The 14504-nt window shown below is 41.9% G+C and overlaps 1 protein-coding gene across 17 annotated transcripts in view; it reads right to left on the bottom strand.

Moving 5' to 3' along the window:
• Positions 1-14504, bottom strand: part of ARPP21 (cAMP regulated phosphoprotein 21) — a 213064-nt gene that overhangs the window by 131497 nt on the left and 67063 nt on the right. For 3 of the 17 annotated variants that reach the window (XM_083827530.1, XM_083827528.1, XM_083827513.1), the window contains exon 1: positions 7642-8014. The exons of 3 other annotated variants lie outside the window; for them this stretch is intronic. The gene's annotated coding sequence lies outside the window, so the exon portion shown is untranslated. 11 more of the 17 variants (XM_083827529.1, XM_083827521.1, XM_083827522.1 and 8 more) reach the window with 9 other exon arrangements.

The raw sequence follows: 14504 nt of genomic DNA, 5'->3' as shown, positions 1-14504 counted from the left end.
AGCCTTAGTGAGTACAAATTATGTTCTCTGTTCTCCTTCAAGGAAAAAAAAAACCCTCAGGAGTAACAAAAACATCAAAGAAATGCATAGGCTTTGAAAGAGGTAGGTGCTTGCCGCATCTTCCTCCGCACTGCAGAAATGATCACAACAAATGAATGAGTGGACAAGGTGTCTGCAGAAACTGCAGCCCAGTGATTACGGCTGTACGGTTACTGGTAGCAAAACCACATACGGCCAAAATGCTGCACCACCATCTGCATCTCACAATCCACTCTTTGCTACCAGTCCTGCTGCCATGAACATAAAAGCCCTTTGACATAAAAGCCCTTTGCAAAAAAAAAAAAAAAAAAAAACATGAATTTATGTAGTCACAGGGCCTTTATGCTATTTCAGTAAATACTAATTTATGAGGCTACTGGCACGTGGGGGCAAGCACTATTAAGGATATACACCAATTTGTTTTCGCAGGCTGCTTGGCTACATGTCAGAGAACCCACCTCCCCAGCACCACCAGGACTTGCCCACCAGCTGTGTGCACTGACATTAAGCCAGGCCAAGAAGCATTGTCCTAGCACACGTTGTTGTGTAGCTGCCCTGCCTCCTCCTTGGTAACAATTTAGTGATCTTCCTTTCTCTTCTGCCAGGTGGCAGAGAGGAGCGATTCAGCAGCAACAAAATACAGAAGAGAGAGAGCATTTACAGTTCTGCAATCTCAGATTTGAAGAGATAAAATGGGATTGCAGTGTAGTACCCACTGTGTCCTGACACCCCATGCAAAGACAGGGCATGGACATCACATGCATAAGGAGATAGATTTATCTTTTATGTATATACACACCCAAAAATCAAGAAAAAAGTCATACTGAAAAGAGGCTACAGCTGTATGTATTTTTCCTCTCCAAATTTCCAGGTACTTAATCTTCAGGGAATATCTCCTGAAAATTCTCCTGCCCTTTGCTGTCCTTCTATTTCTGATGCCCCAATACCCGCTTTCACATTTCAAACAGTACTGCTGCTGCTAATCCTCTGTTAGGTCTCTTACCCCACCACACCCCTATATCAGCCTTCAGTTCTGAGGTAGTTACTTCAAGAAGCAGGTCATTCAAGGACTTCTTTCCGGTGCTGTCATTTTCATCAGTGCACAGGTTAAATAAATAAAAACTACATTATCCATCAGTAATAATTCATTGTCTTTTCAGTATCTAACAGGACTCTTGTGCTGCTTGCTACAGTTCTTGTCACTAGAAACTGCTCCATTTTGCTGCTTACATGCAGAACAGATTGCTGTATTGTAGTAGAAAAGCATATTCAGATACATAAAGCTGGTAGATATAGAGCACTTTCCAAATTAGTTAAACTTGTATGAATTAAAGCTTCCCTATAATCATACCTGAATCAGAAATGGTTATCACTTTCCTTGTGTTAGTGTGTTATGAAATAAGGCACTTAAAGACCCCCTAAGTCACTCGTTATGCTTTTCTTTCAGATCTGTGCTCACAATTTCCTTTTTCATTAGTAGGGGAAAGTTCTGAATTTTCCTTAACAGAACAAAACCCAAAAGCACAGAAGTCAGACCTCCTCGATTCCAATTTCATGGCTTATAAAGTACACAAATTATAGAGCTATCAGACATTTCCCTGGCTTACATTAAAATCTGCAGTGAGCCTCTAGAGTGGACCAATTTATTTGATGCCTTTCTCCTAAAGATTTTATGACATCATAAACATTTCTGACTCCATGACAAATACTTTATAATACATTAAACAAGCTCGTTCAAATGATTCTAAATGTTATGCCTATGGCAATGTACTTAGAAATGGAACGCTTGCTTGCACACAGAGAAACCTTAAAGTTTAGCTTTGACCACCACAATTTATGTTTGTGCAACTGAAGACAAATGCTTTCAGATCACATTCAATAACACAAAAGCCCAAAAAGCACAGAGCAGGCATATTCTCCAGAAGTGCATCGTGCTGTACCTATCACATCACAGCATCAACACTGAAGGCTGCTCCCCAGTAAAACTTCCCACTGAATTCAATCTTAATTAGCATGGAACATTAAACTATACAACAATTTAATTGTATTTATAATATGCTTCTAATCGGTTCAGTTGAATTAAGCTAATATTGTTAAACTGCAAAGCCTTGCCATCCCATCCCTCTTTGCTCAGGAAGACTGTGATAACTTTCTTCAGAGTCAATAAAGCACTGTATCCAAAGAGGCACTGCAGGCACTGTAAGTCACCAAAACTGAGATGCCTGTACTTCCTGCAAAGAAAAGCACCACAAACTGATTCTCTCATTCAAGAGCATAAAGAAAATTTAAAAAATGCTTTCTGGACTGGAGACACAGGGAGACTTCCAGTCACAAGGCAATAAAAATACTGCAACATTATTAATTAATGACAAAATTATTAGCTGTTCAGGAATGTTTTTGATAACTAAATTCAATCCCTAGAATATAAAACTGGCTCAGATGATTTTATGAACCCTGTAAAAATCACTGCTGTGCAACCATCAAAATTGGGATGATACAGAAGCCTGAAAGCATCTGATCAGTATATATTCATGTTTTACTGTAGACTGCAAACAGAAGACAGACTGAAAAATAAAACCTGTATTTAGCAGTGGGGGAATAGGTTTTGTTTTTTTTATTGGCAATTATTCTTGAACTTTCTTCTGCTGACCATTTAAGCCAACTTTTGACTCAACAACTTTAAGGTATCTATTTAGGAACAGACAGCTTGCTCAATTGGAAGATGTTCTAACACAGGTGCTGTGTAAACAGCTCATAAATAAATCATAGTATTGCCTAAGAGTAAATGGGAAATACACTAGAAAGCATTAAAATACAAGAATACTTTTCATATGACTTTTCTTATGGTACCCTTCTTTTTAACTAAGGCTCCTGGCCTGAAAAGATCAAAAGCAGACATCAGATTTGGAGAAAAATAGCAGAAAAGCATCCCAATTTCTCTGTGGATAACATTTTCTTTCAGTTATAGAAATGCACTTCTTACCTTACATACTTCAACAAATGCTACATGAACAAGCTGGCTGCATCCACATAATACCAGTGACCAGAAAATACTCTACACCCCCTGCTTCAGAAAGTCATTGGATATCCAAATCATAAGTTTCAAATTCCCAGCTGTCACTGCCTAGCTGAAATCCAGAATGCATAGTTATGTCATACTGTATGACATTATCACTCTCTCGCACTTCATAGCTTCTTCAGCATTAACAGAAAAACCCACAGCTACTGGACTGTCTAGAATTTTTCATGTTTACCACAACCGCAATTAAATCTAAATAACCCTTATGAACTCACCTCTGTAAAACAGGTTATTTTGTTTATTCCTGGTTTCTCTGTATTTCTCGCCATATTTAGTATGTTTCCTCCCCTCGGTAAAATAGAATTTAGGAGTAAGGGGGGGGAAAATATCATGTGATGTTTGCATATACTAGCTTTTTACTTGGTAATCCAGAACGGTCTAATGTAGTTTAGAAGTTTTACCACAACTGAAGAAGTTATGTATTTTAATGCAAGGACACTTACTCAGCAAGTCCTTTACCCAAGGAACCTTAAAAAAAAAGGTATAACTATAATGAATTACCTGAAACCTAGTTCACCTATTGTATAACCACCATATGTGATAACGTAGAGTTTTAAACTGAAGTTACTTCAGAAATGCAAGAAAACGATGAGCAGTTTAGCTCTGAAGTCCTGTAACCAAGTGGTTTGGGACTTCATTGACAAATGAGAACTTACTTGGCATGAACCCACCACAGATATTATGATTTGTTTCTCGATGAATAACAAGTTCTGTAGTTTTATAATGCTCTTTATTTTTTTTCTAATGAACTGTGTGTATACACACTGGCATACTCACACAAGCTACAGTGGCTATTATTATGGTGGAGTCTAAGTCTCCTTAAATAAGAGCCCCCCAAAAATGTATCTGGTCCATTAACAGTACGCAGTATGTCCACCTGAATTTATAGGCATGCTCAGTAATTCAAAAAGAAACCACAACCAAGCATGAGACAGTCCTTTCACTTGTCCTAAAGGTATTTCCTTGCTAAAAGGGCTTATCACTGAATTATGTAAAAATGTAGTATTTGTATTAAACATAAGCATTTAAATTTATTTACATCTACATGTTTCCTGAAAGTCACCGTTTCATGTACGAGATCCAAAAATTCCCAAGTAAACCCATCAATTAAACAGGAACTCTTATCCACCAGAGATAAGACTGGCATAAGACTAGGGACTGGAAAGGGTCTCATTTACAGGCACTGTAAAAAACTAGATGTGTGACCTCACATGGTCTGCATAATCTCTCTGCAATTCCATTTACCCAGCCTTAAAATGGGCAGAAGTCTACTTACCTGGACTGCAGTTTGTCATCAAAACAGAATGTGCCCTAAAAACGCATGTTTCCATAGAAGTACAAAGACATACACAGCACTTTTAAGTCTTCAGAATCAAATCTTTTCCATTGGAACGTACACAGTCTTTGCCATGTACTCCTTAACTACTCACTTGATGAAGGTTTCAATCTTCTAGAAGAAAAAGTGACCCATTTGCGTGACTTACTACCTGCTGAGAACATTAATACAGAACTTCAAATCTTATAAATGAATGAGCAGGGGACAAATTGATTTTGCAAGTTTATTGCACTGTAGTTACATTACTTCTCAACTGACCAATCTTTAATGATGTTTTTGAAAAAGATATTACTTAACACAAATAGCATTCCCTTTAAATAATCATGTAGGTTACCAATTCTCTTTACAACTAAGCAAATAAATTGAGCTGGAAGCACTCACTGGATCAAGACATTCATTTGTGAGTAGTCCCTGTGAACAAGGATTTGCCAGTCCGCCAAAATCATTTTCCTACTCTCAAATTAACGCCATCAAAATTGATGATACTACTCAATGCCTGTTATGGATCCTGTATGTTATAAGCAGAGAGACATATCATCAGCTGGTGTAAATCTATACTGTTCTTAAATCCAACGGAACTACATCAATTTACAGCTGCTGAAGATTTGTCCCTAGGTCTTTCTTCAGCACTGATAAAACCATTGAACCAAACTCTGGACACACTTCCATATATAAAGCTCCCACCAACTATAGCGAGAGTGATACCTAAAGGAAGAAGAAAAGACTGTAAGCAAGCCGTCCTAGAAATAGCATACTTCCCACCCCATGTTTATTCTAAGTTTAAAGTTAGTTGTTAAAATCATAACCTGTGAGGAAGTCACGGGCACAGTGGATTTTAAGATTTGATTTCTTTTACCTACTCCCAGAAATTCTACTTGGTAACAGTGATCTATTAGGCCAAGCCCAGTTCGCTGTAATCATGGAAAAAACTCCAATAAAGCACACAGGAAATGCGGCACCATCAGGAAAACATTATTTGGCCCAAAGTGTTACCCCAGCTGGATAAAGTTTCAAAGTAGCTGTCCTTACATCTCTCCATGAGCTATCATTACACCTACATTAAAATTCTCACTGTTTCTTGTATCCCTCTCATGCAATTTTTCCTCCAAGGATATGATGTAGTGAACACTCATTTGAACAACCTTCACTTGCACACTTAGCCCCAAGACAGTCAGAAGGGCTGGCAAGCAGTAAGAAGAAATGATTGCCTGAAGAAGGATTTTGCAGGAGGCACAGACCACCATCCTGCAAAACCATAGGCAGTAGAGAGAAAATACAGTTCTTTTGTAGACAGTATCTTTAATCAAGGCAAGTTTCTATATACGATTTCGCAGGCAAGGATTATTGCTAACGGCCAGTAAACATATTTCTGACTACAGATTTGTGAAACTAAACCAGGCAGTTTTTGAGAGCTATCTAAACACATCTTGTGTAATGGCATACACTGTAGTTATCTAGAGGTATTTGCTTTTACACATCTATCACAAGTGGTTTACAGCTGCTTGCATTCAGTGAGCATTACATGCAACAATGAAAACTCTGAACACCTGCTTCAGGAAGCTACCAATAAGAACATACATAGTAACCATTAAAACGGGTTAGCACTGTAATCACAAGAAAAGGAAAAAAAAAATCTTGCAAATGTTCCTTAATGCTACTCTATTGTAAGACATTTCAACATCAAAAAGGAAGTTAAACAGAATTCAACTTATATATACCCCAATACAATCAGATTTATCAACAGCACAAAACAGCAGTCATTTTCTACCTACAGTTTGTTCCATACAGCTTCTTAAAGATGCTAAGATCATTTTAGGCACCACAAAACAGTTTGACTTAAGAGCTAATCGCTTAGCTTTCCACACAACAACATTTTCTTTCATTAAATTTCCATTTTTACCTTCGCATTTTTCCTTTTCCAGTATCCATAACCAATCATCGCTCTGTCCTTCCATTATGCTTGGCATATTGCAGAGTGAGAAGCACCTTCATTAAATAGTATTAAGAATAGAACACACCCGATCTCCCTGCTATAGCATGCTCCAACAGTGCTGATACCTCAGCTCTCAAGGTAACCATGCCCAGCTGGGAACTGAGAGGCAAAGCCCATGCAAGATTAGCAATTTGCAAGCCTAATTGTGCACACAAACTTGCCTCGATCCATGAGGAAGACTGTTAAAACAAAAAGTCAGTGTGCAGTTAAGATTATGTGACTGAAAAGTTACAGGTCACTTTACAGGAATTTTCCCCTCCCTGTAACTCTCAGTTTCAATGCTCTGTACTTGCCTAGAACTTACATATGCCATTTTGGAGAAGGTTAGGAAGGAAACACACCAGACATACATACATCTACCTAATTGCTGTGGTAGAGAAGTCAAACAGGTGAGCCATGAACACCTGTGCTGCTCGCTAATTCCTTTGTTTCATTTCTCAGCACATTTACCTGAATGTCACACAACAGCAGTGGGATGAACTGAAACAAAACTGCACACACCTGGAAGCACAAAGACGGGAGGGTGAGCAGTGGTGCAAAGACACACCTAGCACACAAAAATGATCCCCGAATCTGAGTACGTTTCCCCCCAGGTGGCTGAGACGGTAAATGAATGCAGGAAAATAACAATAATTAAACAAGACTGCGCAATGGCTGTGCTGGATAAGCATGTCTTTAGCTCCACAAGCGATACTGCTGAAATGCACATACAAAGATGTAAAATCACACTAGGCAGAGTAGCGTTATATTTAATGAATACAGACCACTAGGCTGTCTAACAACACGACTGAACCTCTCCTTCACTGCATGCAAGAACAAAAAGATAGATGCCACCGAAGCACCAAGTAAACCCTTTACCCTCAAATCACGACCCGCAAGAACAATGCAAGTTGCTAGTCTCCTTCCTTCCTTCTCGCAAAGGTCTCGGAGCCGATTCCTCGGCGTCGTTCGCAAACCGGCGTGGGAAAGTTTGCCTTTTGTTGCCTTCCCTTTGACGCTTAGACTCGCTTCGACCAAAATACCCCTCTGGAGGCCGGCGATCCCCCTCCTACGGCCGTGTCCCCCCCTTTCACCACTACCCGTCCCCAGCCAGAGGGCGACGGCACCGGCCGAGGCCTGCGTGCCCAAAGCCCGGGAGCAACAGGGGGTCTCCCCTTGACCCCCCTTAGCCCCCCGGGCACCCGCACCACCTACCCCGGCTGAGAAATCCGGCTCCAGATTCGGCCCCGAGTTCATCTTCCCCCGCTATATCACTGAGATGCAGGGTTTTTTAATTAGCGGGGTTTTTCCCCTCCTTCCTCCTCCAGACGCCGCAACTCGGAGCTGGGATGCTGCCCCCCATGCACGCCCGCCCAACTTCCCTGACCTCCACAATTAAAAAAGAGCACGGGGGGGAGGGGGGGGGGGGAACGACTACGACACGGAAGACGAAATGACACGAAACACATGCTACAAGGAAAAATAATAATAAAAATATAATATAAAATCGCAACAACAAAGAACAGCACGCCACACAAATGTCTACAGATTGCTTTGTTTTTTTTTTTTTTTTTTCCTTTTTTTTTTTTCCTTTTGTTACCTTGCCTGAAAACGGACTGTGACCCCAGCGTCTTGGCGGCTCGGGTTATTTGTTTGTTTGTTTGGTATATGGGGCAGCTGCTGGCCGGTTTGTTTATGTGGCGGCGGGCACGCTGCTGCTACAGCACAGCGCCTGTCTTCCTGCAAGACATGGTCTCTGCCTCCGCCTCCGCCGCGGGAGGAGATCCGCCGTGATGCTCCCGCTGGTACTACTGCTGCTGCTGTCCGAGCCAGGCCGACCCGTGCCGGGCTGGCTTGCCTCGCCCTGCCTATCCCTGTCCCCGTCCCGGCTCCCTCCGTGCCTGACTGGAGTCCCTACCGCTCACCCGCTGCTTTGCCTGTCCCCCGTCCTTTATGCGCCGCGCTGCCCCGCCGCACTGCCTGCCTGCGAGTCTCTCCCTCTCCCTTTCTGTCTTTCTCTCTCTCTCTTTCTCTCTCTCCCCGCCCACGCAGCGTGGTGCGCCCCGGCCCGCAGACGGCGGCGCCTCTCGTGTCGCTCCTCGCCGGCTCCTCTCAGCGCTACCACCGCCGCTCCGGCTCGCCCTGGTTCGGCCGCGCCAACGGCCACCTCAGAGCGACCCCGCGCCCCACCGCCATTGCGCCCGCCCGACCTGCCTCGTCCTCTCCCCTCCCTTCCCGCCCCTCTCCTCAGAGGCACCGCGGCCGTCTGTCTGTCCCTGTCTGTTGGGCTGTGCGGCATCCTGCTCCTCCGTCGCACCGCCGCCTGTACCCAGCCCCCATCCCCAGCCGGGAGCAGAGAGACAAAGCAGCCGGCCGACGCTAATGAGGAGGAGGCTCGTTCATATCCTCCGACTCCTCGTTACGCGCTCCCCATCTCCCCCCAACCCAAAAACACGGGGGAAAAAAGGGGTCCCCGATCCCCCGAGAACAGCTTTGGTGAAGGTGTTGGGAGGGTGTTTTTAATTACTATTTTTGCTGGTGAAAGCTGACAGCGTCCGCACTGATGAGCCGAGCTGCTGAAAGGAGGCGGCGGGGGGGGGGGGGGGGGAGGGGAGGAGGGGGTGAAGACTGCAGCAGATTTTGGGTGGGAGCAGATTAGCCACTTAAAATGGGGCACATGAGCCCCCTCTTCCTCCCTTCCCAGCGTGTCTCCATCTAGGACCTGACTTGCTATTTTTCCAAGAGCCTCGCTGCATACCATCGAGGCAGAGGGAAACAGACATTTCACCAGCACACGCATTTCCAACACACAAAACCTCTGCTATCCGTTGTGGAAAAAAAAAAAAAAAAAGCCTCGTTTTACCCAATTGAATACATCCAGGCATTCATCCTGCTCCCAGCCGACAAAAGGGCATTTACCTTTTTGCTAGGTGGCTATTAATACACAGTAAAATTATAGCTGTACAACGCCAAATGTAATTGCCATAGATCATTTAGAGCAGATCCAGCAATTCAGCTGCTGGAAACGCATGCTCTGTGAATAGCCATGCATCTGGTACAATGCCCTCTACTACAATAACCTGAAAGGAGACAAGCGTCTGGTACTAGCTGCAATTAGTAATCCTATAGATGAAAAATAAACAGTCAATAAATATAAAGCAGCAAGGTACTACGAAACATAGTGATTGTTTCTGTCTACAGTGTTACAAATAGCCCAACTCCCACAGACAGACAATTCTTATTTAAAATATACAGTGAAAAATGCACTCTTTTCATTATGTACTTTCAAAAAGTCCTTGTTTCAAAATAGTTTTCCGCAATTAGCGACTGTAGAAGAACTCATATACCAGTCGAATGCAGACATATATACAGAGGGTGGAGGGTTTCCCCTTGTTTGCTTTAGTAGGCATTATCCCGGCACCCCTGGAATCCCTCTTTCCCCTTAGCAGTAAACACCTGCTTTTACTGGGGACCGCTGAATGGAGTCAGACTGGAAGAATACAGCAAGCAATGAACCACACCAGGGTGAGCATTAGCAGAGTCCTGGTGCATGCCTCAAGTGATCAGAGGCATTCAGCCACACACACCAAAACCTGTGCTGCTAATGCACCTCCTGATGTGGCTTCCTCCTATGAGGGTTGCGTGTGGTTCCATCTACTTTTGATTTCGTTATTTAACATATCCCCATGGTATCCACTACAAGTTGCTCCTGAAAGGAAGAAGAGTGGCAGAAAGGCTATATATGGCACTGCACTGAAGTGTGCAAGAGCTGGTGACTGGGGTAGGGTCCATTCTTTGCTTTTGAAGTGGGTTGTGGTTTTTTTTTCTTTTTTTTTTTTTTTCCTGTTTTTGTTTTCCAGCCATCTCCACTGCAGACCTAAGTTTATGGATATCAAAACTGCTTTGAGCATGCATTGAAATGCAGAAGACTTTGCCTGGCTACTGCGCATCATCCCTTACCTCCTAAGCAGGCTACCCAGCTAAGGGGAGGGAGGGACCTCAGGCTGCATCAAGACGGGAAAGGGGTACTCACTCAGTGACTTCACTAGATGGCTCACAACTCACCTGCCTGTAAAGTAGGTGAGTAGGTGTGAGGGGGCTGCTTCAAAACCTTGCCCCGGTCACTAGGTACAATGAACATGTAAAACAGCAACGTGTCAACAGCTTCTCTCTCACAGTTTGGATACTGGGGTGTCCTCAGTGGGAAGCACTGAAGCTGTACGTCAGATCTGGAAGTAGATAAAAATGCATCCAAGCTGTAGTCCTCACAGTTCACTCCACTCTCTCCTGTGTGGCAGGATGTGTTTGGGGTAAGTTACCAAATGCTAAAAGTTGCCAGCTACAGCAACAACAAAGGAAATACGCAAAATAAATAAAAATCCTCATCCTAGCTACTGTTTCAGCTCAGAATGGTGAACAGCATCAAACACAGCATGTGCAAGGAGGTGACATTACCTCCTTTTGTGTAGAAGTCATGTCAGACCATCCAAGAGTTAGATATGAATCTAATGGAGTATGCACCTTGCTTTTTCTGGACTTTTCTTTGCAGAAAAAATAAACACAAAATCACAATCACTGCACAGTCACAATCACAGTATCTGAGAGGTGGGAAACCATGGCAATGGTTTGCTGCTGTCTGTACTGATCTGTAGGCATGCACAGGGATAATTGTCCATTTAAGCCTCGTGGAAGTCAGCAGGAGTTCTGTGTTTAAGCAGAGGCAGAATTTGATAAACTCTTAAGATCCCTGATAACTTCTCCTGTCTGTTACGTAGCCAGATTTGAGGGATAATTGGAAGAAAAAGAAAAAAAAAAAAAAGAAAAAAAAAAGAGACACGAGACCTGGTTCTCCAAGTACTTTTTGCAATAAGCAGACAGTTAACCTGCAGCACATGCTTTCAAGAACTCTGGTCTTGCCAAGTGCCTTTGTGCAACAGGACCCCCATATGACAGTGAGGCATACACACACCATACACGCACAAAATTCCAACAGGCAGCATCAACTTGAGATGTTTTTGAAGCATGACGACAGATTGTATTACTTTTTCAGTGTGGGCACGCTTTGCAACTATGCTCACTCAATTTCACTAAGAAATCAAGAAAACATTAGTGGGCTTATGAAAACAGAATCAGATTGGAAGTATATGATGTTGGGCAAATATACAGAGATTTGTGCAGTTCTACAACCACAGGAGACTCTTGTAATAGAAGGCATGCAGTGTTTCTTAATAAAAGCTTGCACGACTGGTTGCACATTTCTTCCGCCTCTAGTCATTTTTCAGTGAAACAAAGCTAGTATATAGTCTGTTTAGGAGTTACGGAATGATTCAGATTAAGGCATTGCAGTATAATAACCTAACTGTTGATGTATTTTGTCCTCTGCAAAAGAGATCAGTATTAGTAGCTTATATAAATGTTTTTTTTCCCATTTTTGTACTACGTGTTACAAACAAATTAATCATGCATAATTTGCAGATGGACTTAAAAATACTGCACTTATATTTAAAATGGCTCTTTACAATATGTAAATATAGCTAAACTGCTCTAGTCTCAGACACTTTTCAGGAAGAGCTGAAATATTTATTTCAGCTACAACATCACAAGTAAAGGAAAATTAACCAAGTGATTTGTGTACAGCTTGTATAGTAGTTCAGACTGAAGAAGGAGGAGGAAGGAGGGAGGGAGAAAAGAAAAAAGAAAAAAGAAAAAAGAAAAAAGAAAAAAGAAAAAAGAAAAAAGAAAAAAGAAAAAAGAAAAAAGAAAAAAGAAAAAAGAAAAAAGAAAAAAGAAAAAAGAAAAAAGAAAAAAGAAAAAAGAAAAAAGAAAAAAGAAAAAAAGAAAAAAAGAAAAAAAGAAAAAAAGAAAAAAAGAAAAAAAGAAAAAAAGAAAAAAAGAAAAAAGCTTTATGCTCAATGAAGTCAGTGAGAATTTTGCAATGGACTTCATTAGGATTAAGATCAAGTACCTAAATCTAAGACTCTCTCTTTGGAGGAAGATCAATGAACAGCCCTTTAAAAATATAATCTGTTGCTACAGGGGCTGAGGAAGATATTTTTTCCCCCACTAGAAGGAACACACCATTTCTTTGTGTTTGACATTTCAAATCCTCTCCTAGTTTCTTTTAGAAATTGCAAAGTGTTTGATGTACCGTATCTATATATCTTGAAAATGTTATTCCAATGTGGAGTTCCTCACCCCACCAAATAAATAAATAAACAAATGCTGGTCTTCTGATCCCTCCTAAGACCAGAAACTGCAGTCCCTGTTCAGCTGTGACTTGCAAAAGAAAATGAGCAGGAATTTGAACTCTAGCCTCGAGAGCTAGCATTGGTGCAAATGGTCTCTCCTGTATAAGCTTCTTGCTTAATTTATGCTTATAGGCAGAAGGACAGAGGACTTTCAGGTCACAGTGTTGGAGAGACAGTGGATTAAATGGATTTTATGGATTAAAGGGGGGCTGGCAGTTTACAAAGGATATTCAACAGTAATTCAAAGGCCGCACTTTAAGCCAAAGGGCTCAGCCTGGTATCCTTCATACATTCAAAGAGCTTTGACAGGTTAAACAATTCAGGCAGTGGGTAGTTCTCAGTTGCTCTGGGCATAAGCCCATCTCTGATGACTTAGCATCACAGTATTTGTGGGGGTTTGTTTTATTATATGTACATGCGACATGCATGTTAGAGCAAAGAGATGAGATGTGCAGTGGTGAGTGGGCAAAAGCAGTAAGAGGAGAGAGTCAGCCAATGAACGCTTTGGTGTTAGGATGGGCCAGAGAGAAAATGGTGAGAAAAAGAAGAGGAGGAGGAGAGACCCAGGCAGGGAATGCAGTGAGTTGGTTATCTTGCGATCTGTGACTCACTGCAGGGAATGCACACTACCCACGTACATTAGAGTATTGTAGGGTAGAAATCAAGCTGAGGAAATTCCTAAGTCTTTCAATACAATTTATGAGCTTTAATAATCCAATGGCTCAGGGTCACCTAAGAGCCCAGGAACAGTTTGGATCACAAATATGAGTGGATCAAAGGAGACATGACAAACACAGCATCTCCAGGGGAGTACTTACAGTCCTCAGCATAAGAGCCATAAGTATCCCAACTTCTCTAGCACAAAGCAGTTTCCCTTCAAGATTTCACTAAGAAAAGTTGTTATTGCAGCCCTTTGTCTAAAGCTAAGAATAAAAGGAAAGCTTTCCTTCCAGCACACCTAGAAAGCAGACAAGCTTTTTTTTTTTTTTTTTTTTGGTAACGATTTTCAGCTACTATAACAACACATGGACAATAAAAACTTTCAAAAGTACACGGTCTATCTCTCTCTCTGCTGAACCATCATAAAACCTACATCATCTGTCCTTAAACTATCCTGGCAGAAGCCAAGGGACTAGGGGACTTCCTGGGTGAGTAAGTAGATACAGAAACAATAAAGAGGGGGAAAAAAGCAATTTTGAAAAGAATAGCCATTTACCCTCTAGAAATCCTGCCACAGCAATATTAAGTACAGCAGTAAAACACGGTTATGGGATTGTAGGTCTGGTTTAACATTCAAAAGCAACACCAGTATGTTTTAGAGATAAACTTAACAGCCCTAAGTAGACAAAGAACAATCATACAGACTGTGAGGTATTTCTGTTCAGCTATTTATTTCATGTTGTGAGGAGTATGGGTTTTGGTAACATTTACCAGTTTTCTGTTCTGTGTTTTGGTCAGGGCACACAGATGCAACTCAATGTGCTGTCTGTTAAATAAGCAGTAGTAGATAGCGTAGATCAGATACAACAGGAAAACTTGGAGACTGAAGCTAGCAAATTATCTGGAGGTGAAGAAAAGAAGAATCGCTGTGCTGATTGGCCCCTGGAGCCCAGAGTATTCACCAACTACCAATTTCTCAATTTGAAATCCCCGTGAACATGTTGTCCTCTTAACTTCTGCTTCTAGAAACATCTAGTCTTCTCTGAAATGCAACAACTTAAGAAAAGGCTCCCACTGACACTAGGCCCAGGCCTATCTTGCAGAGATTTTCACACATGATTTAATACTAAACCGGCACGTTGATACTCTTCAACTAGATACCATTTTGGG

Source organism: Anser anser (assembly GCF_964211835.1).
Source record: "Anser anser genome assembly, chromosome: 2".
Taxonomy (NCBI): Eukaryota; Metazoa; Chordata; class Aves; order Anseriformes; family Anatidae; genus Anser; species Anser anser.
This window is presented reverse-complemented; position numbering and strand designations above follow the sequence as displayed.